Below are 24348 nucleotides of genomic sequence, written 5' to 3'. Positions count from 1 at the left end.
ATATTCAGCAGCTGCCTTTCTCTGGAGGGGCCATTTGGGAAAATCTGGCCCCACCTTCAGTCAGCCTGAGAAACCCCAGGGCAAACAACAACCCAGGTGGATCACAACCCCGCCCCTCAGTAAACAGGCTGCCTAAAGGACAGCCCTCCCTCAGAGGCACCACCAGCTGGCCGTCCTGAAATCCCCATCTCCAGAGGGGACTTGTAGGCAACGGCCCCGCTCCTCACCAGGCAGCTCGATTGATAGTGGAATCATGCTAGCCAAAGAAATAACAAAAAGACAAAAAAAAAAAAAAAAAAAAAAAAAAAAAAAAGAATCAGCTCCACCCACCAGTGGGCAGGCATCAGCCCCTCCCATCCGGAAGCCTACAGCAAGCCCCCCATATCCACTTCAGCCACAAGGGGGGCAGACATCAGAAGTAAGAGAGGCTACAGCTCTCTTATCTGTAAAAAGGTCACCACACCAAAAACCTATAAAAATGAAAAGACAAAGAACTATAACTGAGATGAGGGAGAAAGGAAAAACCCCAGAAAAACAGCTAAGCCATGAGGAGATTCTCAGCCTCCAGGAAAAAGACTTTAAATTGTTGATGCTGAAGATGATGCAAGACATTGGAAATAAACTGGAGGCAAAGATGGATAACTTAAGGAAACACTGACCAAAGAGATACAAGATATAAAACTTAAACAAGAAGAGATGCAAAATACAATAACTGAAATAAAAAACTCACTAGAAGCAGCTAACAGCAGAATACAGGAGGCAGAAGAACGAATAAGCGAGGTGAAGAACAGATTAGTGGAAATTATGGATGCAGAACAGAAAAGAGAAAAAAGATTGAAAACAACTGAAGAGAGTCTCAGGGAACTGTGGGACAACATTAAACGCACCAACATCCATATTATAGGGGTGCCAGAAGGAGAACAGAGAGAAGGAGACAGAAAAATATTCCAAGAGATAATAGCCAAAAACTTCCCTCACATGGGAAAGGAACCACTCACTCAAATCCAGGAAGCACAACGAGTACCACATAAAATAAAAAAGCAGAGAATCCCAGTGTTATCACCTTGGTCATTTCATCATTTGATACCTGAGCAGTTTCATGATAGGTCAGCAGGACTGTGAGAGACAGCACGTCTGTCACATGAAGTTTTGAGACTGAACATTACAATGCTTTCCTTGTCTCATCATCCCTGGGGGTTTGGACATGACTAGTTATAACACTCTTGACAGGCAACATCATCTGACCTAATGACCAAGGACAATGGCAATTTTCACAGTCCAGGAAAAGTCAACCTCCAGGGTATGCAAATTCTGAGATGATTATAATGACTCTAATTCAGGAACTTCAATACCCCAGTCCTTTGTTGTGTGTGCACGAGTGCACAAAGGTCCACACACCAAGAAAACTGATATCCTAATTTCTCGCGAGAGAAAACTTAGCACTGGCCACTCTAACCAATAGAACTGCAAGGATCTACATGTCAACACTGAGTTTTCTGAAATTATGATGCAGTAATTCAGAATACACAAAACTAGTGAATACATATTGACAAATTTGAAGTGATTACTCCTCACCATGAAGGGGCGTGTTAGCTCAATCTATAGTTGTCACCTGTCCCACTGATATAGACATAGTTTTGCATTTTAAAACTATGCAAAGATTTTGAATGCAGCATTTTCTAACTCTTCAAACTGCTGTTTCCTAGTAAAATGTATTTTCCCAAACAAACAAATTCCACTAAGCAGAGTTGATTTTGATTTTGTGTTGCACTCCCAGAAGGTGCTATTTCTTAAGGTACAGCATCTTACTAAAGAGAAGGCCTTTGTCTTGGAGCCACTCACTTCCATCCACAGACTTTCAGATTTAACTCATCTTTATTTCAACTCACACAATAACTCCATGAAGCAGGCACTGCCATCTCCTTTATTACAAAAAGGCTTAATCCGTGAGTTGGAAAATGGAAGGAACATGCCCAGGGCCTCAGAGTTAATTAGAGCAAAGCTGATGCTCCATCCCAGCCTCTCTGACTTGGGGTCCAACTCTCCTTCCCTCCTCACCAATCCCCTCCCGAGCAAACGTTATGATGAAACTGTACCTCTGGTGACAATGGTGATAAGTGGGAGACCTCAAGCTTCAAATCACCTTGAAGGGCTCTCTCCTCTGCAATCCTTCTCACCAGCTATCAAAAATGGCCACAGAACCAGGAAATGAACCACCACACAACACAGCAGGACCTTGAACCATCTGAAAGATGATTATAGAGTTTTTAGAGATGAGCAGAAGAGACTCCATCCTCCTCCTCACCTCCCAGCCATGATTCACATTTCCAAGGCCACATTGCAAGGTCAGACCTGGAGTCTTCTGTAGAGAAGGCAGCTAATCTTCCCAAAGCAGAGTCATAAAATCTGTAGAAGGCAGAGATCAGGGCCAAAATCAAAGATTTCCATCACTAACTTATCAAAGAATCATGGGCTGACTAGCTCCTCACATTCCTGGAGAGTTAGGGGAAATATATTTTCCCCTGCTTTTCAGCCACTATCTCAAAAGGAATCATCTCCATGGCTTGATCATAATGATCACTCATGCATACATCTCTCAAAATAGGGGACACAGAAATAAGGGACATGAGCCAGAAAACAAAAAAAGCAACTGTTGTCAGCTGTACATGGAAAAGAAAAAGAAATAAAAAACAGAATTGAGAGGAAGAAAAGCCATGTCCTAAAAGATCTCGGGGGATGACAGAAGAATATCAAGGCATCAGCTGAGATGACAAGTCACTTGTATCTAAGGTTGAGATGTAAATACAACTTCCTGCCACCATCTCCTCTCTGTCTGCTTCAGAGCTGCCTGGAATTCTCCACAGGGTCATTCTATGTTCTCCTGAGCCCTGGCTCTCCTAAGCATCTGAGACGTTATAGCACTCCATGGGCAAACAAGGCAGCGATTGGTGCTTAATATTGGATGTTACCTATTTGTCTGAATCTATCTGGTGGCAACTGACAGAAAACTAACTTGAAGCCAGATGAAATGTGATGGGCACACATAACAAGGAGAGTCCAGAGGAGGAGCTGGCTTCAAGGAATAATGGAATATGAGCACTTAAGACATTTTCATTAGCTCACTCTCATGTTTGACTCTGTTTCTGTCTCTCTTTCTGCGTTCTCTGTCTGTCTCTTCTCTGTCTCTCTCTCCCCCATCCCACCTCTTCTCGTCATGTGTTGCCCTAAATCTCTGCTTACGGTACATCCTCTCCACAAGTGAGGACGGGCTGAGAGAATGCTCAGGTAGAAAACGCCGGGCTTACTCCATCTCACCTGAGATGCAACCTGAGAGGGAATAGAGTGTGTCCATGCAGAAATTTCCGTGGAAAAATTGTTATTGACTTGGTTTGCATCTCAAACTCATCCCTGGGCCAAGCCCCATAACCCGGGGGGCGGGGTAGTACAAGTAATCAGATCTAGGTCACCTGACTACCTCTACGCCCCGGGTGAGGCCACTGGTCTCCCCAGCCAGAGTCAGACAAAATGGTGTAAAGGGAACTCCCTCTGCCCTCCCTCTAAAAGAGGAAACTAACGATACCAGAATTAGGGTTGGATGAAGGAATTCCGAGGAAAACAATAAGGGTCCTCCACAAGACTCAGTTAAAACATGGGTCATCCAGATTTTCCAATTCACACTTGCCAGTGGAAGAATCAAGGATCGAAAAACTCATATGGCTTGAGCCTGCACCACATTCCAAATGATCCAATTTTTTTTTTCACTGCCCAAGTAGGACATTCCAAGATATCGTCCAGCTAGGTTTCCATTGAGAACTAAGAGTCATTTATCAAATTCTAATAAATCTATGTAAATCAGATTATTCTTTAGTCTACCAATCCATGTAAATATCATATGTGGATGTATTAGGGAAAGCTAAATGCTGAATCTACTATTTATTTATTTATTTATTTATTTGTTTATTTATTTATTTAAGGCCACACCTGCAGCATATGGAAGTTCCCAGGCTAGGAGCTGAATCAGAGCTGCAGCTGAGGCCGACGCCACAGCCACAGCAACGCTGGATCCGAGCCCCATCTGTGACCTACACTGCAGCTCCGGGCAGCACTGGATCCTTAACCCACTGAGCAGGGCCAGGTTTCAAACCTGCATCTTCTCAGACACTCTGTGGGGTTCTTAACACACTGAACCACAATGGGAACTCCTAAATCTCCCAGTTATGATATGTCTTTCTGTTTAGAAAATGTAGGTGAGCACTTACAATCAAGGAAGTGTTATCATTCCTTAATGCAGTACAAGCAAAGCGAGCCAGAAGTAAAGCCAGGGACTTAGAGAGACAGAGAGCAAGGGAAAAGCGGTTGCTTCCCCTGATCACATTTTTCCCAAGCTGCTCTTTGAAACAATTTTAAAGGTAATGAATGCATTGTGAGACCATAAGAAAAAAATTAAGTCAAAGAGTTAAAGCAAGACTCTAAGTCACAGAAAGAAGGGAATCCAAGCATGCCGACTTAGTACACTGGTTCTCCAGGGAACTCACAGCTCAGGCCTCCTGTCCCAGGCCTGGCCCCAAACCTCACCCCCTGTCTTTCTAAGAAGACATTTATTTCCTCTGAACCGAGCCTAATTTGGTGCCAGAAAAGTGAAATGGAGCATTAAGCCCGTTATCTGGATATGGGAGGGAGAACACATAAAGAAAATCAAGGAAAAGTTCTATTCATGTGAATTAATTGAGATGAGCATTTATTTTTTGTTTAAATTGACCTTGTAATTGTTCCTGCTTTTTTTCCCCCATGAGGGATGTAGAAACATAGCCTCCAGGGCTGGTCCACTTACAGCAAGAAAGAACTCAGTGCGGCTCAGACGCCCTGTATCATTCACCCATGCAGGTCATACAATTGATTCTCTCACAGACACGGCCATATGGATTGATTTAGCAGCATTTCACTGGCTGCCTAGAGACACGGCTTGAGTCATCCTGCATAAATGACTTAACTCTCCATCACAAAAAGGAAAAAAAAAGTTTTCTTGCACAGCAGTAGCAATTAATGTTCAACATGTTTATGGAGTTTAATAATATACAGCCCAGCACCAATCTCCATATGCAATACCATTATCTTGAGAGAGGGACTTAGGTGGTATCATCAACGTACAAGACACGGATGATTGATTCATCAATAACTGAGCCTGGCCTTATTACAGCAAACAAATTAGACACCATGGAATATATTGCCGTATAGACAGGACTTCCTCCTTTTCAAATATATGTCATAATTGAGAGTGCTGACCTTTTGGCAACACTGAGAAACAGCTTGCAGTGAGCAGGCTCTCTCTCCTTGGAGTGTCTGCACACACAAGTGCTTGTTTTGAGGTTTGGCCCAGCTCAGTGGAGTAGAGCAAGGTCTAGACAATACCTTTCCAGGAAGGTGTTTGCCAATAAGGTCAATCTCTTCATCTTTCTCATATTTTATTCCAGAGTAAGGCAAAGAGGAATGTGGTGGGTCACCAACAAATATTTAGCGAGCCACTGCGGTGTGCCAGGCACTGTTCCAGGCGATGGGTTAGAGCAAAGAACGAGACAGAAAGAACCCCCCGCCCCCATCCCCCAACCACCACCACTGTGAGTGTAGAACGACAACAAGCAAGTGAGCAAATAAATAAATCCTTTTATATGTTCTGATGTGTAGCATGCTGGAAATAAAATAGAGCAGTCTTGAATCTATGCATTTTTAAATGGAAAATGGGAGATATTTTATGTGTTCAACAACCACGTGATTAAAGAATCACCAACATAAGCAAGATTCTCTTTACTTTTGCACTTTCATACTTCTTCTAATCTAAAGTTTAAAAATATAATGCCGATCCCGGAGAAGGAGAGGTATTGTACATCATTTGATTATTTTAAAAGATTTAACTCCTGGAGTTCCCACTGTGGTACAACTGGTTAAGGATCCAGTATTGCTACAGCTGTGGGACAGGTTGCAGCTGTGGTTCGGATTCGATCTCTGGCCCAGGAACTTCCATACGCTGCAGGTGTGGCCATTAAAAAAAAATTTTAAGGAGTTCCCGTCATGGCGCAGTGGTTAACAAATCCGACTAGGAACCATGAGGTTGCGGGTTCGGTCCCTGCCCTTGCTCAGTGGGTTAACTATCTGGCATTGCCATGAGCTGTGGTGTAGGTTGCAGACGCGGCTCGGCTCGGATCCCGCGTTGCTGTGGCTCTGGCGTAGGCTGGCGGCTACAGATCTGATTAGACCCCTAGCCTGGGAACCTCCATATGCCGCGGGCGCAGCCCAAAGAAATAGCAAAAAAAGACAAAAAAAAGAAAATTTAAGTCCTTTAAAATAATGATTGTGGAGCTCCAAAACAGCCCAGATTAATAAAAAATAAAAAAAAAAAAGTGATCATACTATATATTTAAAAAAAATAGTTGTAATGTGAAAAGAATATTGTGAAGACACATCAGGATTTCAGGACTAACATATTATATGTATGTTGAACCATTCATGGAAAGTAAGGTCTGCATACATTTTGTTCTCTTGAAATGTTTTATCTCTGTAGTGCAGTGTAGATGTCGTCCACACAGAAAAGTTGAAGCTCAAATTTAAAACATGAATTCTCGGAGTTCCCGTCGTGGCGCAGTGGTTAACGAATCCGACTAGGAACCATGAGGTTGCGGGTTCGGTCCCTGCCCTTGCTCAGTGGGTTAACGATCTGGCGTTGCCGTGAGCTGTGGTGTAGGTTGCAGACGCGGCTCCGATCCCGCGTTGCTGTGGCTCTGGCATAGGCCGGTGGCTACAGCTCCGATTCAACCCCTAGCCTGGGAACTTCCATATGCCGTGGGAGCGGCCCAAGAAATAGCAAAAAGACCAAAAAAAAATAAAACATGAATTCTCTAGAATCCTCCTTCACTTTTTCATTCTACTTGTAGACATCAGTGGCTTCATTTATACAGGAAGCAAAAATATGCAAGCCATGCCTTGTGGTTCTCAATCCCTTCATGGCAGGAAACTGGGACAGTTGGGTTGGTTATGAAATGTCTCCCTGTCATAGCTAATTTACCTGCAGTGATTCATTCTTTTCTATCTCCCCTAACACTGCCACTCTCACTTCTGTGACTCCAAATGTCCTTCCTGAATCATGGGAAAGGAGAAGAGGTGTGCACTGGCAAGGGCTAATAACCCTGGGCACATCCATGACATTCATGGGGGCATGACCTGCAAGTCACCATCATCTGTGCGTCACAGCTGAAAAGCAGTCATGAGCAAGTGCACTAAGTCAACACTGTTCAAAGAGAGGATTGCATATATGGTTAGTTTTTCTTTCTACCTCTCACTTCTTCCCAGAGTGAGCTGGTCCCACAGGCCTGTTCACCCTCAGGTCCTTTCATCACCCTTCCCTGGGTTGCATCACTAGGCTGACTTCCACCTGGATGCAGCCAATGAAAGCAAGTGGCAGAAGAACATAGGGCAGAGGGCAGGGGAAAAGCATGGGGCTTCTCTCCCTGTCTCTGCTTTGGGCATCATCTTTGGCAGTAGAGGTTCCAGCTCTCTCTAGGTAGACTCTCCTCAGTTCCAGGTTGTACCTGGAGGACCCAACCCTGTAGTCCTGGCAACCCCACCTCCCCCTAGAGAGGTAACAACTTCTTCTGTGTCTACTCTTTGATTTGCCTCATTGTTTCCTCTTCTACTTGTCAGCCTTTCTATCACCTGTACAAAGAATTCCCTGTATAAGCCAAGACATGGAAACGATGTCCACTGACAGATGAATGGATTAATAAGATGTGGTATACACATAGTGGAATACTACTCAGCCATAAAAAGGACAAAAGAATGCCATTTGCAGCAACATGGGTGGAACTAAAGATTCTCAGGCAAAGTGAAGTCAGAGAGATAAAGACAAATACCATACAATACCACTTATTTGTTGTGGAATCTAAAATATAGCACAAATGAACCAATCTACAAAGCAGGCAGATCAGGGCCACAGAGCTCAGACTTGTGGTTGCTAAGGGAGGAAGGAGTAGAGAGTGGGATGGGTAGGGAGTCGGGGCTTGGTGTATGCAAACTGTTACATTTGAAATGGATGGGCAAGGGTGTCCTACTGTACAGCACAGGAAACTGTGTGCCTGGGTCATGTGGCTATACAACAGAAATTGAAAAAACACTGTAAATCAACTATACTTTAATAAAAAGATACTGCAGATGGATTAATGAATAAAAAAGAATTCCTCTGTTTTTAATAATCAGAGTGATTTCTGCCGCTTTGGATTGTGTACTAATTGATTCAGAGAGTTTTCAAGAATTCAGTTCAATTTATATTGAGCCCCTCCTGTCCCAAGCATTGTGCTACACATCAAGGAGACTATGATACAGAAAAGACAGCATGTCTATCTCCAAGGAGGTCTGATTATAGTGAGCAGATCATTTCAAGATTACGTGGCAAGCATTACAACAGGGCTGAGGCCCTGGGGCACTGGAAACACTGAGTCTGACTCCTCAGCTGGAGCTGGGGGTTGGGGAAGACTTCCCAGAGGAGCCGATGGTTGAGCTATACCTTGAAGGCTGAGAGTTAGCCTCAATGTTGGAAGGAGCTTCCAGACAGAGAGAATAGTATGAATAACTGCACCCGAGCATTAAATTGAATGCCCTGTGCTTCTGGGGGTGGAGTCAGGGTGGGGAAAGGTGAGCCAGGTATGGATTGGAAGTAGGATGGTATCACCAGAGTTTAGGGATGAGGCCAGAGGACAGGAAAGGAAGCTAGGGGGCTTGGACTCTGGTCCATGAGCAATTGGGAGTAACTGATGATTTTTAAACCATCATCATCAGCTTGGTCACATTTACAATTTACAATTGAGATGAATCACTTGAGCCATATTGTTGTAGTAAATGGTAGCTCTACAAACGATAAGAAAGGGGAAAGAAACAGAAAACAAGACATGAGCCAGATCATTCCAGTAATTCAATTCAACTTACCAGCATCAAGGCGCTGGGTGGCAGCCACTGCTCAGGGAGCAGAGGACGTGTGAACTTGTGAGGACCCATCGTGACATGATCCCTTATATTTGTGTGGCCCTTCCAAGTCTACCAAGTAATTTTAAACACGTCTCATGATCCTCATAAAAATTCCATGAGTTGGGTATTAGAATTCCCATTTCCCAAATGAGAAAACTGATCCTTAGAAGGCAGCAGTATATGTCCAAGGCCACATAATGAGTATGAGTTGAATCCCTCAGTTTAATGACTGCTGAACCCAATAATTTTATGCTCCTCATTATGATAGGATAAATTGATTTTATCAGAAAGTAGAGTTTTTCACTAGCTAACAACACAATGTAAGAACTCCCATATACACATACATTGGACAGTTTTCTAATTAATGCATATACATACAGGCCTATACAGGCATGGGATTGTAGCTTTTGGTGGCTTTTTTAAAATCACTCCTCTCAAGGCAGATTCTATTACCTTAGCGAGTTGTGAATAATCATAGGTAATTGACTCAAGTTCTCTGGATTGGAACTAAGACTGGCCAAAGACAACAGGTTGTAGCCAACAGATTTTCAAAAAATATTTGAATCAGAGTTCCCATCGTGGCTCAGTGGTTAACGAATCCGACCAGGAACCATGAGGTTGCGGGTTTGATCCCTGGCCTTGCTCAGTGAGTTAAGGATCCGGTGTTGCCATGAGCTGTGGTGTAGGTTGCAGACACAGCTCGGATCCCACTTTGCTGTGGCTCTGGTGTAGGCCGGTGGCTACAGCTCCAATTTGACCCCTAGCCTGGGAACCTCCATATGCCGCGGGAGTGGCCCAAGAAATAAAAAAAAAAAAAAAAGGAAATATTTGAATCCACCTTTCCATCCTTCCCCCAACATAACAGGAGTGAGAAGACAGAGGATGTTATATCCTACAGAAAGGAATCGTACCAGTAGTTGATGAAAACTATACATGGAGTCCAGAGGATGGCAGAAAGTAATTACTTTCTCTACTGAGTGACCTTTCAGTCCCTCCACCAGAGGGCTATCGGTCAAGATCGTGGAATCTCAGTCTGGGCCCCATCCCTGGGAAGGGGATGATGGGATTTTTCCTCCTACTACTAACTTTGCCTTTCAAAGGAGCACATGAGATCTTTCCAATTTTCTGATCATAAGCCTCCCCCACTCTCGTTAATACTGATTCCTCCTCATGACAAATACTAATAATGCATTGTGATTCTGGCTCTCTATTTCCAGGAGGAGTTAAAAGAGAAAGAAACAATGGGACTGAAAGGAGACAAACATCCCAAACCGTCACAACTATAATTCTCTTTGGAAAACCTGCCTCTGGACTCGTTCCCTTTCTTAGCACAGCCACTCACAACCCAGGAACAAAGATCTTGGCACACTCAGCACCTCCTGAGGTTGGAGCCAGTGATTGACAGACTTATCCCCACCCCTAATGGCTCCCATCAGTACAGGTGATTCATTCAGGCAGCCACGATTCTGCCCACATTTGAGAATCACTTTTTGACTTTTAAATATATATGCATACAAGCTGTATGTCTTTGTCATAAATAAACTCCCTATCCTCACAGAAGAATTGGAAACTGGACAGTTCTGAACAGTATCTCTTGCCTCTGGACCACCTATGCCATGAGGATGTTTGTGCAAATAACACTCCAATATAAGCTCTGCCAAGTACAGAGTTCTTTTCTGTCCTGTCTACTATTGCATCCCCAGAATCTACAACATTCTCTGCACATTCTACTACATAGAATTATTACTCAGTAAACGACCATAGCTAATACTTATCAAGCATGTACTACGTGCCAAGGAACTGTGCTAAGCATTTCACACACACACATTCATTTTATCCTCAAAGCAACCCTTTGAGTTAGGTAGTACTGCCCTGCATCATAAGATATAGAACCTATAGCACAGAATGTATGTTATGTAATTTGTCTTAAAATGGGCAGATCATAAGCAAGGAACTTGGGACTTAAACAAGGCAGTCAAGTCAGAGTTAGCATTCATGACCATGACACTACAATGTTACCACTGATGAAGTGACTCAGTATTCAGAACTTTAGGGGAGACCATGCTTTCTTTCTTCCCTCTTGCCTACCTCACAGAAGTTAAATGCTGCATTCCATCCAGGTGATAGTCCATCTTCAAAGGATTTTTACTCTCATACTTTGCTTTGGGAGTAAAAAGACTCCAGGAGCCCAGGCAGCTTCACTTTCTCTTGCATGAACCTACAGTTTGCTCTGCCTTTCTAGGTCCCCTGACTATACACAGAGCTCATAAGTTTTCAGAAATAAAACAAGGATGCTGCGTGGCAATTTGTCACTTTCAGCAAAACCAGCACCTTCTTTCAGGGAGGCCATGCATTTCACAAGTCTCTTGGTGATGATGCTCAAGCTGGATTCTGATGGAAAGAAAATCACTTTGGATTTGAAATTCACCCCCCTTCTTCAAGTATCTGGTCTTATTTCTCATCATGAAAACCAGCGGGGAAGGGAAATAAATGTTCCCAGCTTAGGCTGAATTTACACTGAAAGCTTCATATCTCAGTCGCACCGTGGTCTTTAAATGGGCTGTCTCTTTTATAATGGTTACCCAGGTGATTTTAGTCTCTCCAGAACATTCACCTTCTGATCCAGTTTTAAAAGAGACGACACCACTAAAAAGCTGCTTTAAACTTGAAAGCAGACCCTCGACACTCAGAGGAAATGCTTATGAGCAAGAAAGATGATTTTGACCTATATAGGAACATTGTGGACTGAAATGGCTTTTCTCTTCAAGAGTCCTTCAAACAGCCAACTTTTCCAGAATTGAAGAGAAAATTCAGAGACATTCTTAACTGAATCGTGGACACTTCCCTTTGTTCTCTAGCAAAGTCGATACTACATCATCAATCATCAGGCAGATAACTATAGTTTGGTCTCCGAAGATGCCCATGCCATGAGCCAGCCATCTAGACACCAAATGGCCCATGTGCATATGCTCACAGACCACTCACTTGTAGAATGATGGATGTACAGAACAGGGCCACGCATGGAGATCCACACCTGCTCCGCCTCTAAGATTTCTCCCTCCCCCACTATCCCTCTCCACTCCACCAGCAAGTCTTAACAGCTCTTCTACCAAAACATAGAGGTCCCAAATCTATTCACTTCTCTCCATCTCCATAACTGCCCCCCAATCCAAGTCATTGTCACCTCACTCCTGGACTATTATAGAAACTTCTAACTATGGTTTCTCTGGTTCTATTCTTGTCCTTTTTAACAGCTTTGTTGAGATTTCATTTACATTCCATAAAATTCACAAAGTATAAAAACTCAGTGGTATTTAGTATGTTCACAGAGTTCTGAAACCACGACCACGATCTAATTTGTGGAACAGTTTCCTCACCTTAAAAGGAATCCTCTACTCATTAGAAGTCACTTCCCCATTTTACTTCCACCTTCCCAGCCCCAGGTAACCCCTAATAGACATTCAGCTTTTGCCTACTTGTGGCTTTATACCATGTGTGCTCTTTTGTGACTGGGTTCTTACACATAGCGTGATGTTTTTGAGGTTCATCCAGGTTCAGTTTGCATCACTATTTCGTTCCTTTTTACTGTCCAGTGGCATTTGATTATATAGATTGTCACATTTTCTTTTTCAATTCAGAAGGGGATGGACATTTGGGTTGTGTCCACTTTGGGGCTACTGTGAGTAATGCTGCCACAAACATCTGAATGAGAGTTTTTGTGTAGACATATGCTTCCATTTATGGGGGAGACACCTAGAGGCCGAGTTGCTAGGTCACATGGCAACTCTGTGTTTAACCTTTTGAGGAAGTGCCATGCTTTTTCCGAAGTGGCTGCAACATTTTGCATCCCCCATCAGCTATGTGTGTGTGAAGGTTCCAATTTCTCCATATTCTCACTGACACGTGTTATTCTCTGTCCTTTTGATTACACTCAAATGCGAAGTGATAGTGAGAAGTGATATCTGTGATTCTGATGTGCATTTTCCTTATGGCTAGTGATGTTGAGCATCTTTTCATGTGTTTATTGGTTATTTGTATTCCTTCTTTGGAGAAATATCTACTCAAATCCTTTGCCTACCTTTTAACTGGGTTGTTTGTCCCTTTCGATACTGAGTTCTAAGAGTTCTTCCTATATATGGAGGGAGGCTGATAACTTATCAGATAGACAATTGGTAAATATCTTCTATTCTGCAGGTTACCATTTTCTTGATGGCATCATTCATGGCATAAAAGTTTTTAATTTTGATGAAGTCTATGTTATTTATTATTTTCTTTTGTACTTGTACTTTTGATGTCATATCAAAGAAATCATTGCCTAAGTAAAAGTCATGAAGCTTTTATTCTTACACTTCCTTCTAGAAGTTTTAGAGCTGCAGCTCTTCTGTTTAGGTCTAGGATCCATCTCCAATGTATCGTGTGAGGAAGGGGGTCACCTTTTTTTAACACAAAAAAACACCTTTTTTTTGGCACCCTTGTTGAAAAGCAGTTGACAATGAATACAAGGGTTTATTTCTATACTGTAAATTCTATTCATTATTCTGTATGTCTCTCCTTGTTCCAAAACCACATTGTCTTCATTAGGGTAGCCTTGTCCTAAATTCTGAAATTATGAAGTGTGAATCTTACAACTTTGTTCTATTTTCAGCTTCTCTTCTTGCTACACCGTAGCAATTATTACTTCTACCCTAGATCTTGTTATTTAATGTTTTAAAAACATACATGTATTTATATATAACAATTTTAAGAGAATGGTATTTTCATATGTTTATCTTTTATAATTCCACTTATACCTAGAATTTTATGGGATTTTTTGCACTTGAAAACACCTTTCCTCAAAAAGAAGAAAAAAAAAAAAAAAAACCTTTCTACTCTACACCCTTAATCATATCACTCCTTGTTGAACAATTCTAATTGCTTCCAATCACACAGAGTAAAATCCACACCCCTTCTCTGAGCCTGTTTATTTCCTCAACCCCATCTACATCCACTTTTCCATGCCCTCTGTTTCAGCCTCCCTGGCTTCTTTCTGATCTTAAAAATTCCTGGGTCTTTTCCCACCCGGGTCTTTTGCTTCAACTCCTCCCCTAGCCTGGAATCTCCTTGCTCCTGATCTTTGAGCAGTTGATTGGCTTATCAGCCAGATCTCAGCTCCAGTCCACACGTCTTCACTTTGTGACATCAATCTCTTTGGCACTTTAGTAAAGTCTATGGATACCTTTTCAGAAGAATATTTTTAAATACCTAAAATAAAATACAAGAAAAACTAATGTCAAGATGCAATTATAAAAATAGTAAATATACAGGTGGTATAACAATACATAAACTTCTTTATTACTACATAAAGTAACAAGATCTAGTTATTTATCTTGTAACTATCCTGCTTTTGAAGTATCCATAAACATTGTAATGTGATACGAAAACATCTATGATTTCCGCTGCTAAGTCGCAGGCATTGCGAATACTATTGTGGTTTGGTGTCCATCATTACAAACAAATAAAATGCTAATAGCATTACAGGAAATGAAGATTTTTTTTTTTAATCATCAAGTTAAAAGGTACCCAGAATTCTTTCTCAGCTTAAAATTTCAGTGAGTATGAGGTGGAACTGGGAATCAGCTTTTGTAATAAGCTCCCAATTGATTCTACCTTTTAATACTATGGGCAACACTGAGAGAAACAGTGATTTATGGGTATTGTACAGGCATATTAAGAAGCCGTTTTCCTTGTGCTAAATTCCTCCTCATCCCATCAAGGGGCCTGCGATTTGTCATGGACTTGGTTGGGTTCAGGGACTTTTCAAGAAAGTCACATTAAAAAGCAGCTCCTTCTGGGCATCTTCTGCTAAAACCTGGGAGGAGAAGCTGAGTCACTGAAAGTCGGAGAGAGGCATTGACCATCCATCCAGAAATCCTACAGACCTCAGAGACAACAGCATCAGTCTGTTCACTGAGGAGGTACCATCTCCTGAGTCAACAAAGACACATGCTTTGGGCCTAAGAGAATGTCAAGGGCAAATCAAAGACTTGGAGTGCTAAAGAAAATAAATGCATTGGCTCTAAAAAGAAAGCTCTGAAATCTAAAATTAATACATGGTTCAGGTTCAATTAAAATTCTACAAACACGCTCTTCCCGTCATGGCTCAGCAATAATAAACCTGACTAGTATCCATGAGGATACAGGTTCCCCAAACTCAAGACCTCAGAAAGATCTAGGAAGCCACACTCCTCCCCCTACTCCTGTGTCAGTGCACTCTGCCTCCCTCATCCCTTGGGACACAGTCCAGGCTCCTACTCTGGCTAAAGTGCCAGTTTGTGCCTAGCCAGAGATCACAACATCAAAATATCTATGGAAAGCTGGAGGACCCTTTGATTCCTGAAGCAATTCAGGCAGTGTCTTAAGCCGATGCACTTTTAAAGGGCCTATGATAATATCTGAAAGTTTAAGGGGTGCATATTATTTGTTTATATTGTATATTATATGCATACACATATTTTACATATATGTAGGAATTATTTAGGTATGCATACCTATCTGTATTATATATTTTATTATCTATATCTAAAAAGAGACACACACTCCAAAATGTAAGGATGGAAAAATTTGAAGTTATTTTCAAAGGAGAAACTATGAGAGCCTTACCCAATTCTTTTTGGCACCCTCCCCCAAAAATCTCTATTTAATGTGGCATATGGATTAAATATACTTAATATGATGTGAAATGGGACCTCTAAAAGTAAGAATGCTCAAAGCCCATGAAATTAAAATCCTTAGAAGCAGGTAAGAAGTAAAATGAATGAATGGAAACACGTACAGAACGATGACCAGTAGCTGATGCCTAGACCTCATGTTGGCTAAGGAGCTGTGGGAAGCACATGCCCACTCTGAAAGGGGAACTTATGACCTAGTCCCAGCTAAGGGGTATCTCTTGGAAAAGGCAGTTAAGCACTGCCAGACTGTCCAATCCCTAGCAAAAGTCAGGAATGCTGATTCTTATGTCAAATCTCCAATTTCCAGATGTTAATGACTAATTCAAGGTTTGAATAAACACTCTTTGGCCCACAAGCAAAACTGGCCACTCTGGATTTGGAAACACAAATTCAGAATGCTAACTCAAAACATAAAAAATTTTTTTCAAAACCAGAGAAACTTCCTTCCCAGGTGTTCAGGGCATGCGTGATCTACAACATGGGGTGGGAAGGGAGGGGGCGCATACAGGACAGCACATTATTAATGACTTCAGCCTATATTTATAGGTCCAGAATGAGGTTCCGCATGAATATTACAAAATTATTTGAAGAATAATTAGTTCGATAATGAGTCTGCAGGTGAGAGGCAGCTGTTTTGCTCCTGGGCTCGGGGTCACTGTCTCTACTGTGTGAAGAGTCAGCAGTAATTAGAAGAACCTGCGGTGCCAAACTAAATTAAAAATTTTTCAAACCGTTACTCACTGTATGATATAATTTTGTTTCATGTTCCCAGGATGAGGAAACTCAAATTAAGTCTCTATTCATTACAAAAATAGGCTAACTAATTTAAGGCTAGGAACTATCTGTCGATGGCATTGAGTGGTTTCCATCCACTCTAACAGATCATTCTGCACTAGAATAAATGGCAGTTGATTATATGCCAATGGTTTATTTAACAGCACTCAATTGTACAGAACTCCGAAAATGTAATGGGTCTCAGTGGACCCTCCTGCCTGCTATTTTTCTGAAAATAAAATATTGATGTAATTGGATTTCCCACCCACACTGATCCTCAAACACACAGACGGATCAGTTTAAGCAAAAATTGGGAAATGAAGAAATTGTGATAACCACTGAATAAAGTTATTTCTTTCAGGACACTAAGGGTGCATTTAATTAAGCTGCCCTAAAATCCACGGAAAACTTTGGATAGTGTTCTCAGAAAGCATAGGGATCATTGTAAAACTTCAGGAAGAAAAAAAAAATCTGCAAATGAACATTTAAAAGGAAAGAGAATAAATCTCCCAGAAGACTTCATGGACCATTTCCCTGTGACACCAGACCAAGTGGTTGGTTTTCTGTCAGTCAGGTTAATGAAGAAAATCCTACAAAACCAGTTGTTCGGCATCTTTCAGGAAAAAGAAAAAAAAGTTTGTTAATTGAGTCTCTCACTTTTCAACTCCACTTTTCAACTCAGTATTTTGCTATTGTTACAGACATAGCTTTAATCACAAGCTGCAAGCAGCCAATTTCACTGATGTGACTGGAAGACCACAAGGTTGAGCTTTTAATAAGATGGGCTTACTCTAATGAAAGTTCTTTGGGTCTTTCCTTTTCGGTTCTCTCTGTTTTCTTTAGTCATCAACCTCTGAACTAATCTTGTTAATAGAATGATTTTGCCTGATTTTTTAGATGTCTTCTCTGATCCAATCCAACTTGAGCAATCAAAATGCTTTCTTTCATCAACGTTCAAAAGGTACCATTAGTAAGAGCAACAATAAAAGACTCAAATCCCCACTGAATTTTCCCATCATTCCTAAAACAAGATAAACAACTCTTGGAGAACTGAAGTTCTCAGCATCTGAACAATGAAATACGTTACATCTTGAAGGTTGACCACACCCTCACCAGAAGGGGATTGGTCAAAGGGCGCCACTCAAAGGTTATTTAGAGATCTGACAGGGTTTTGTTTTGTTTTTTTGCCATTAAAGAAAGTGGCTTCCCTTCCCATCCTCAGCCCTCTTGGATGAACAGATATTTGGCTGGAAGTTGTTGCTCCTAAAGTAGTATGAACAGCAGCTTGTACACTAGATCAGATTTTACGTACACTGGAGATCTCGATAATTCCAAGAACTTTGTTGTGAATCTCAAAGTGAATTTTCTGTGAATTTGGATTAGGTTTTCTTTAAATAAAATACACATTAGAAAGCATGCTTTTGGGATTCCCTGGGGGCTTAGTGGGTTAAGGATCTGGCGTTGTCACTGCCGTGGCTTGGGTCACTGCTGTGGTTCAGATTTGATCCCTGGCCCCAGAATTTCTACATGCTGCAGAGGTGTCCCCCTCCCCACCAAAAAGCATGTTTTACCTCCCTCAACAGAGGAAATGTAATCAAGAGGAAGGCCCATAGTCAGGAGAGCTGGGTCTTGGGTGGGTTCTTTTGCTGACATGCCAGGTAACCAGAGAAACCTTGCTGAACCTCTGTGGACCTCAGTTTCCTCATGAATGAAGGGAGGCAGGTGGTCATGTCTACTTTCCAGTCTTCAAGGAATTAAATAAGATTCTTTTAAGAGGGAAGAGTGTTTTGTAGACTATTATAGACAATTCATGCTATATGACATAGTTATTATTAATTATAATCATGATCAGGGTGTGAAAGAGAATAGCGTTGGGTAGTCAGCAAAGCAGCGCTAGGGGGACTTACTTTGCCAGCCTGAACCTTCAAACCCCACTGGGAATGGGATTCCCAGTTTGAAGAGATCTGTGCGGGTCACTCTCCTGACCCCGGTATTCCCCTAAAATGTCTTATCAAAACCCAGATACGCCCTCTGAAAATGCAGTGAGTCTTTGGATATGCGCATAGACACAGACCCCTGGCAAATTATTAAATTAGCACACAAAGGAGTCCCTTGGGTTTCCTGGGGCAGATGAAGGAAAATCTAGCTTCACGTTTATAACACTTTAGGCATGCATTTCTTTGTCTCTGGGGATTCCTATGAACATTTTCTACAGTAAAATGGTAATTGGTAAATTTTTAGGATTTTATTTTTCCCTCTTGATCAATAGAGACATGTGAGTGTGGCGGGCAGGTAGGCATCCAAATAGCAATGCAAACAAGATGAGGGAGTTTATACAAAAGAGCATGCCAAGAGTCTAATATGAGTATTAACAGGCAAGCCAAATTTATTCCTCCAATTGTACTCTTTAAAAAAAAATGCACCAACACCTTATAAATGTCTGAATCGAGCCTGTGTAAGGGTATTTTTTGAAGCCACTTAACTGGAGAACAATGGCTAGTAAAAGAGGTCTAAAATTAGTTGCTTATACCAGGCCTCCCCAAGAAGCGGTAAAATTTGAGCACACGGGAGGTCTCACCCAGCTCTCTCCTCCACATCTCTGACATGGTATGTATGTAACCTGTGGGGGAGTATTTAACCTCTGTTTATCTCTTTTCTCTATCGTCAAAAAGAGGGATTGAGCTTAAGTTCCCAAGCTTTAAAAAAAATGAAAAAGATGTGTTGCATTTTTCCATCCAAAATTAGGCTGTAGGAAAAGACATTAGATCATAGGATGAAGATGATCACAGACTCAAAGGTTCTTATTAGCATCCTTAATGCAGGGGGGTGAAGCTGTGGGGGTGGAGAGGGGAGGCATCTGAGTAAAACCATTGGTGGTCTGGTTACATCAGTCTCTTTAGAATTTGAGTTTCATGGGTCAATCTTCCAGGGCCTGATCATTCTGAACTCAATGACAAAACTCGATCTGAAGACTTCCAAAGCTGAGGACTCCACATGTCCAAATATGAGAGAGGATTCAACCTCAGCAAGGTCCTGTTACCAGTGGAGACCCTGCTCTCATAGCCACATTCATGCAGTACCACCCACCCCCAACCATTCCTCCTATGGTGGCTTTTACGCTTAACCACAAGAAACAAACCCCGGATGTGCAAAGCCTTTGATAGTTTAAAGGGTACCTACATACAAATTATCACACAGGGCAGGGATTTTTCATAATTTTCAGAGGAAGAAATCATTGCTAAGGAGTCAAGAAACAGCCTCATAGTTTCCATGACAAGCAAGTGGTAGAACCTAGTCTAGAATCTTTCTAGAGAGGGATTCCAAGAAACAGTTAGACCATAAGGTCTTTTAGGTCTCTGAAATTCGGGGATTCTATTACTTCTATAGAGTACCCCAAAATGTGTCCCACATAATGCCTACCATTGTCTGGGGCAAATCAAACATATTCAGTTAATACTCTCTGAATTATGTGGACTATTCCCCAGAGCCTCCACACACTCTAAAAGTAAACCCTTTCACCCCATCCTCCTTTATCGCTGTGATGTGATGATTCAGGCCCTAGCTTGGTAGAGACCTAAGACTTCCCTTATAAACAGCCCTATTTAGTGACTGAACCAGCAGCTTCCCCACCCAAGACTAAGGTGGCAGACGCCTTACTTAGAAGACAAGACATATGGCTATGTCGAATTCATCCAGCCCCTTTACCAACCCCATCACACCCCCAGCTCTGTTTTGCTCTGCAGAACAAAGCCTCATATTCTGCCCTGGCCTTTGGCTTTGCCAACGCAGTCTGCTTATTCACTGATTTTGGTTCCTACCCTTATCGCTGTTTCCAGTGATAAGGCCTCAGCATCCTATGAGGCTAGAAGGAGATATAGAAAGAATAGAGCTCTCTCTGCTGCCATCAACCACAGTATCAATTGTGTTCTTATTTCAAGAGCCTTGTCTACAGACCTCCCATATCTAAAGGACAAATTCCAGCTGCCCCCAAAATGGATGCTACCAGAAAGCCTGCTGTGGGAGTTCCTGTTGTGGCGAAATGGTTAACAAATGCGACTAGGAACCATGAGGTTGCGGCTTCAATCCCTGGCCTTGCTCAGTGGGTTAAGGATCTGGCGCTGCCATGAGCTGTGGTGTAGGTCACAGATGCGGCTTGGATCCCGTGATGCTGTGGCTCTGGTGTAGGCCAGCATCTACAGCTCCAGTTGGACCCCTAGCCTGGGAACCTCCACATGCTGCAGGAAGGCAAAAAGACAAAAAACAAAACAAAACAAAACAAAAAGGCTGCTATGGGTTTAAGAGTTGAGCCAGGAGCTGGCAATTTGGTAGATACTTAAGTAATGATGGGCTCATGAGAGTACAACCCACATCTAGCACCTACAGCCTTTGAGTCAGGCTTGGTACCCTAGAGCCTAAAGAACTGGGAGGGTAGAAGTTGCCACAGCTTTAGTTCATAAGTTCTAAAGTTCTCCCTAAAATTATGGATTCCCAAATGAATTTCAGTTGGATTTGTAAGTACCCGGAACTCTATCCTCCCACATCTTTCCATGCCTGGCTTCACATTGCTCTGGTCTCCAGTCAAATGTCAATTCCTCAAAGAGGAATCATCCGCCCACACTGAATAACCACCTCTACCTCCATCATTCTCTACCCAATCGCCATGACTATTTGCTTCTTACCAATCACTGAATTTTTGGTTTCCCTCTTTGACTATCTACCTCTCTTAACTAGAATGGGAGCTCGGTTCAGGTAAAACATTTGTCTATCTCATCCATAGCCACTAGAAGAGCTCCTGGCACAGAGAAGGCTTTCAATAGGTGTTCGTTTTAATAAATGAATGAAAGGATGGATGGATAGAGGGATGGATGGATGAATGGATGGATGGATGGATGGATGGCTATGAATGAATGAATCAGTACTCTTACATGTGCCAAGCACTATACTGAGCACTTTTCATACACTAACACACTGATTTTCAAAAATTTCATTTTTTTGTTCAGGCAAAACCTAACAGGGAACCCTATATATGACCCACACAACAAAACATAAACAAAGAAGCCAAAACAAACAGTGAGAGGTACCCAGCCACTCCTTCCTCTTCGGAGTCTTATATCTCACTTAACTATCTTACCAGTGCTGCTGGATATTAAGGATCATCAGTCCCACTTTATAGATTAGAAAACTAAGGCTCAGGAAAATTAAGTCCATGTCATCTGTCCAAGGTTATACAGCTAATAAGTCATAGGACAAGGTTATAAACCAATTCTGTATGGCACTAATGATGTCCAACTTTCTAAACCATGATTCTAAAGAACCTACACATTCTCTGAAATCCCAGAGAACTCTTTCCAGAATAAATGAACAGTGAGTTGGTATTTTTTAAGCTTATTCGAATAAGATTGGAATAGCTTATTGGAGTGTTTAATAATTAATCGCTGTAGGTATATGAAGACTGACTTTTTCTTAACAAAAAATTTCAGGATGATATTATAATGTTAATATCCTCAGAAAGTACTCTCATATGACACAGACCTCACTGTTAATGGGAGAAAGTGTATTCACATTTTTTCAACAGATAATTCTTGAAAGCCAAAGTATTTAAGAATCTTCATTGCAGTAAGGTTCTATTACACAAGAAGCAGCGGCTTGGCAGTTTCTAAGGATTTAATAAATCTCTCCAGGAAAATGTTACTTTCAAAAGGAAATTTCAACAGGGACTCAAGAATACGCTCTGTTTTCTTGTATTTGCATTACCACTAAAGAACCTTTGGGCTGGGACTGAGAAGCCAGAGAAAACAAAAATGTTTGTTTTGCATTATTTGGTGAGTGGTATTGTGTTACCATTTTTTTTTTCTTTTAATATGAGAAGCCCACAGATTTCCTGGTGCAGATCCATAGCTACAGAACACTTGTTAAGAGGTCTGTGGAATATCATTTTCACCAAGACACACTGTGTCTGTTTTTCAGATGACTTCAGTGAGAAAGGATAGCAGCCAAACCCAGTCCAAGAATAGCTGCCTTGCAGGACTTTGCACTCTCCTGCCCTTTCCTTTTACTTTAGGGGATATGATCCACATTCTGTGTGTGTATACACGTGTTAAAATATATATAACATAAAATTTACCATTTAAAGCATTTTAGGTATACAGAGGCATTAAGTACATTCACATCATTGTACATCCATCACCACTACCCATCTCTAGAACTTCTTCATCATCCCAAACTAAAATCTATACCCATGAAAAATAACTCCCCATAACCCCTCCCCACCAGTCCCTGATAACCACTGTTCCACTTTTTGTCTCTATAAATTTAACTACTAAAATAATTTCTTGACTACTCCAGTGTCTCATAGAAGTGAAATCACACAGTATTTGTCCCTTCATCATCCCACATTCTCCTTCAAAATGAGGGATAGTCTCCAGGGTTCCCAAAGGTTGTAGTTCTGCAGCATGACTCACAGGTGACACTTTGAAATGGTCATTGTTTATTTTTTTTTAATCACCAGACTCAGTAGTAATGGTGCTAATGAATCTGCAAAATCCATCAAACAATTTTATCAAGATATCATTTGGTATTTCCTCCTTCATTCAAGAAAAAGTGAGGAGGGGATTAATAAACTCTATAATCTTCTTTTTTTTTTTTGGCCATGGGAGTTCCTGGGCCAGGGATCAAACCTACACCACAGTAGTGACCCAAGCCACTGCAGTGACAACACTGCATCCTTAATCCACTGCACCCACGGGTCAACTCCAATAAACTTCAGGCTTAAGGATGGAAAGTTAACAATTGGCCCAAGTCATCTTATAGAACCACCCATAAAGTCAGGAATTGCAGTCACAAAATCACTGTGGGAAAGGACCAGAAGGAATAAGAATTCTTAATCCTATAGCTTTTTGTGAGCCTTTAGGACTTGGTTTATGAGTTTTACTTTTATAGCTTTGTCTTCCCCCAGTGACAAAAAAAAAAAAAAAAAATAGAGAGAGAAAGAAATTTCCTGCATGAAGGGTGGAGGGAAGACTTGAAGGGAAAGCTCAGGAAGCAGCCAGGAAGGAATGAGCCTGGTGTGTCCATTCCTCTCTGCAGCTGGTCTGGAAAAATGGTAAATAAGAAGGCCTAGGACAAGTTGGCAGCTCTGGAGAAGAGAGGCAAGCAGGTGGCATCCAGGTTCCTGAGGAGGAAGAAGGTACCCAGGAGGATATGGCCAGGACTGAAGGCACAGCCCCTTGGAGTAGACTGAAGATACCTCTGCAAGGCCATGGTCAGAGCTGTGGGGACAGCTCTGGTGCTCTGGTCCACACAGCCATGGGATTAGAGCCTTTGGGAAGAGTCAGAGCACCAGGGCTTCCCCCAGTGCTTCAATGGACACATGGTAAGGAACCAAGAGATAACCTTGGTCCAGAGTCCTTCCAGAATATCAGTATCAGGACACTGATGGTCTCACGGAGGTTAGCTTCAGGTATAGGTGTATGGGGGAGATAAAGGAGGAGAAATGGGAGGACGAAGTAGCATTTAAACAGAAAGATCCTACTTGAATTCTTTCGGATTTACCACTGCCCTCAATACTTCGAGCCAACTGGTGCCCAGTCAGCTTCGATGCCTGCTTTTGCTTCCTCAACCAGACTTCAAGGTTTGTGTATGTGGATTTTTCTGGTGACACATGGACCCTTTCTGGTCTTGGCGTTGAGTTCTAGGAACATTGTATTGTGTTTCTGGTCTCCAGTACTGAGCTCTCTGCCTCTCTCCTTTGCCATATGGATAACATAGGTGATAAGGGCAGGAACGTAATGAGAGGAAGATAGAGCCGACTTAGACAAGCACTTACTACACTGTACTGCTCCTGTTCATACTTTGAGAA

Source organism: Sus scrofa, chromosome 15 (genome assembly GCF_000003025.6).
Source record: "Sus scrofa isolate TJ Tabasco breed Duroc chromosome 15, Sscrofa11.1, whole genome shotgun sequence".
NCBI lineage: Eukaryota > Metazoa > Chordata > Mammalia > Artiodactyla > Suidae > Sus > Sus scrofa.
This window is presented reverse-complemented; position numbering follows the sequence as displayed.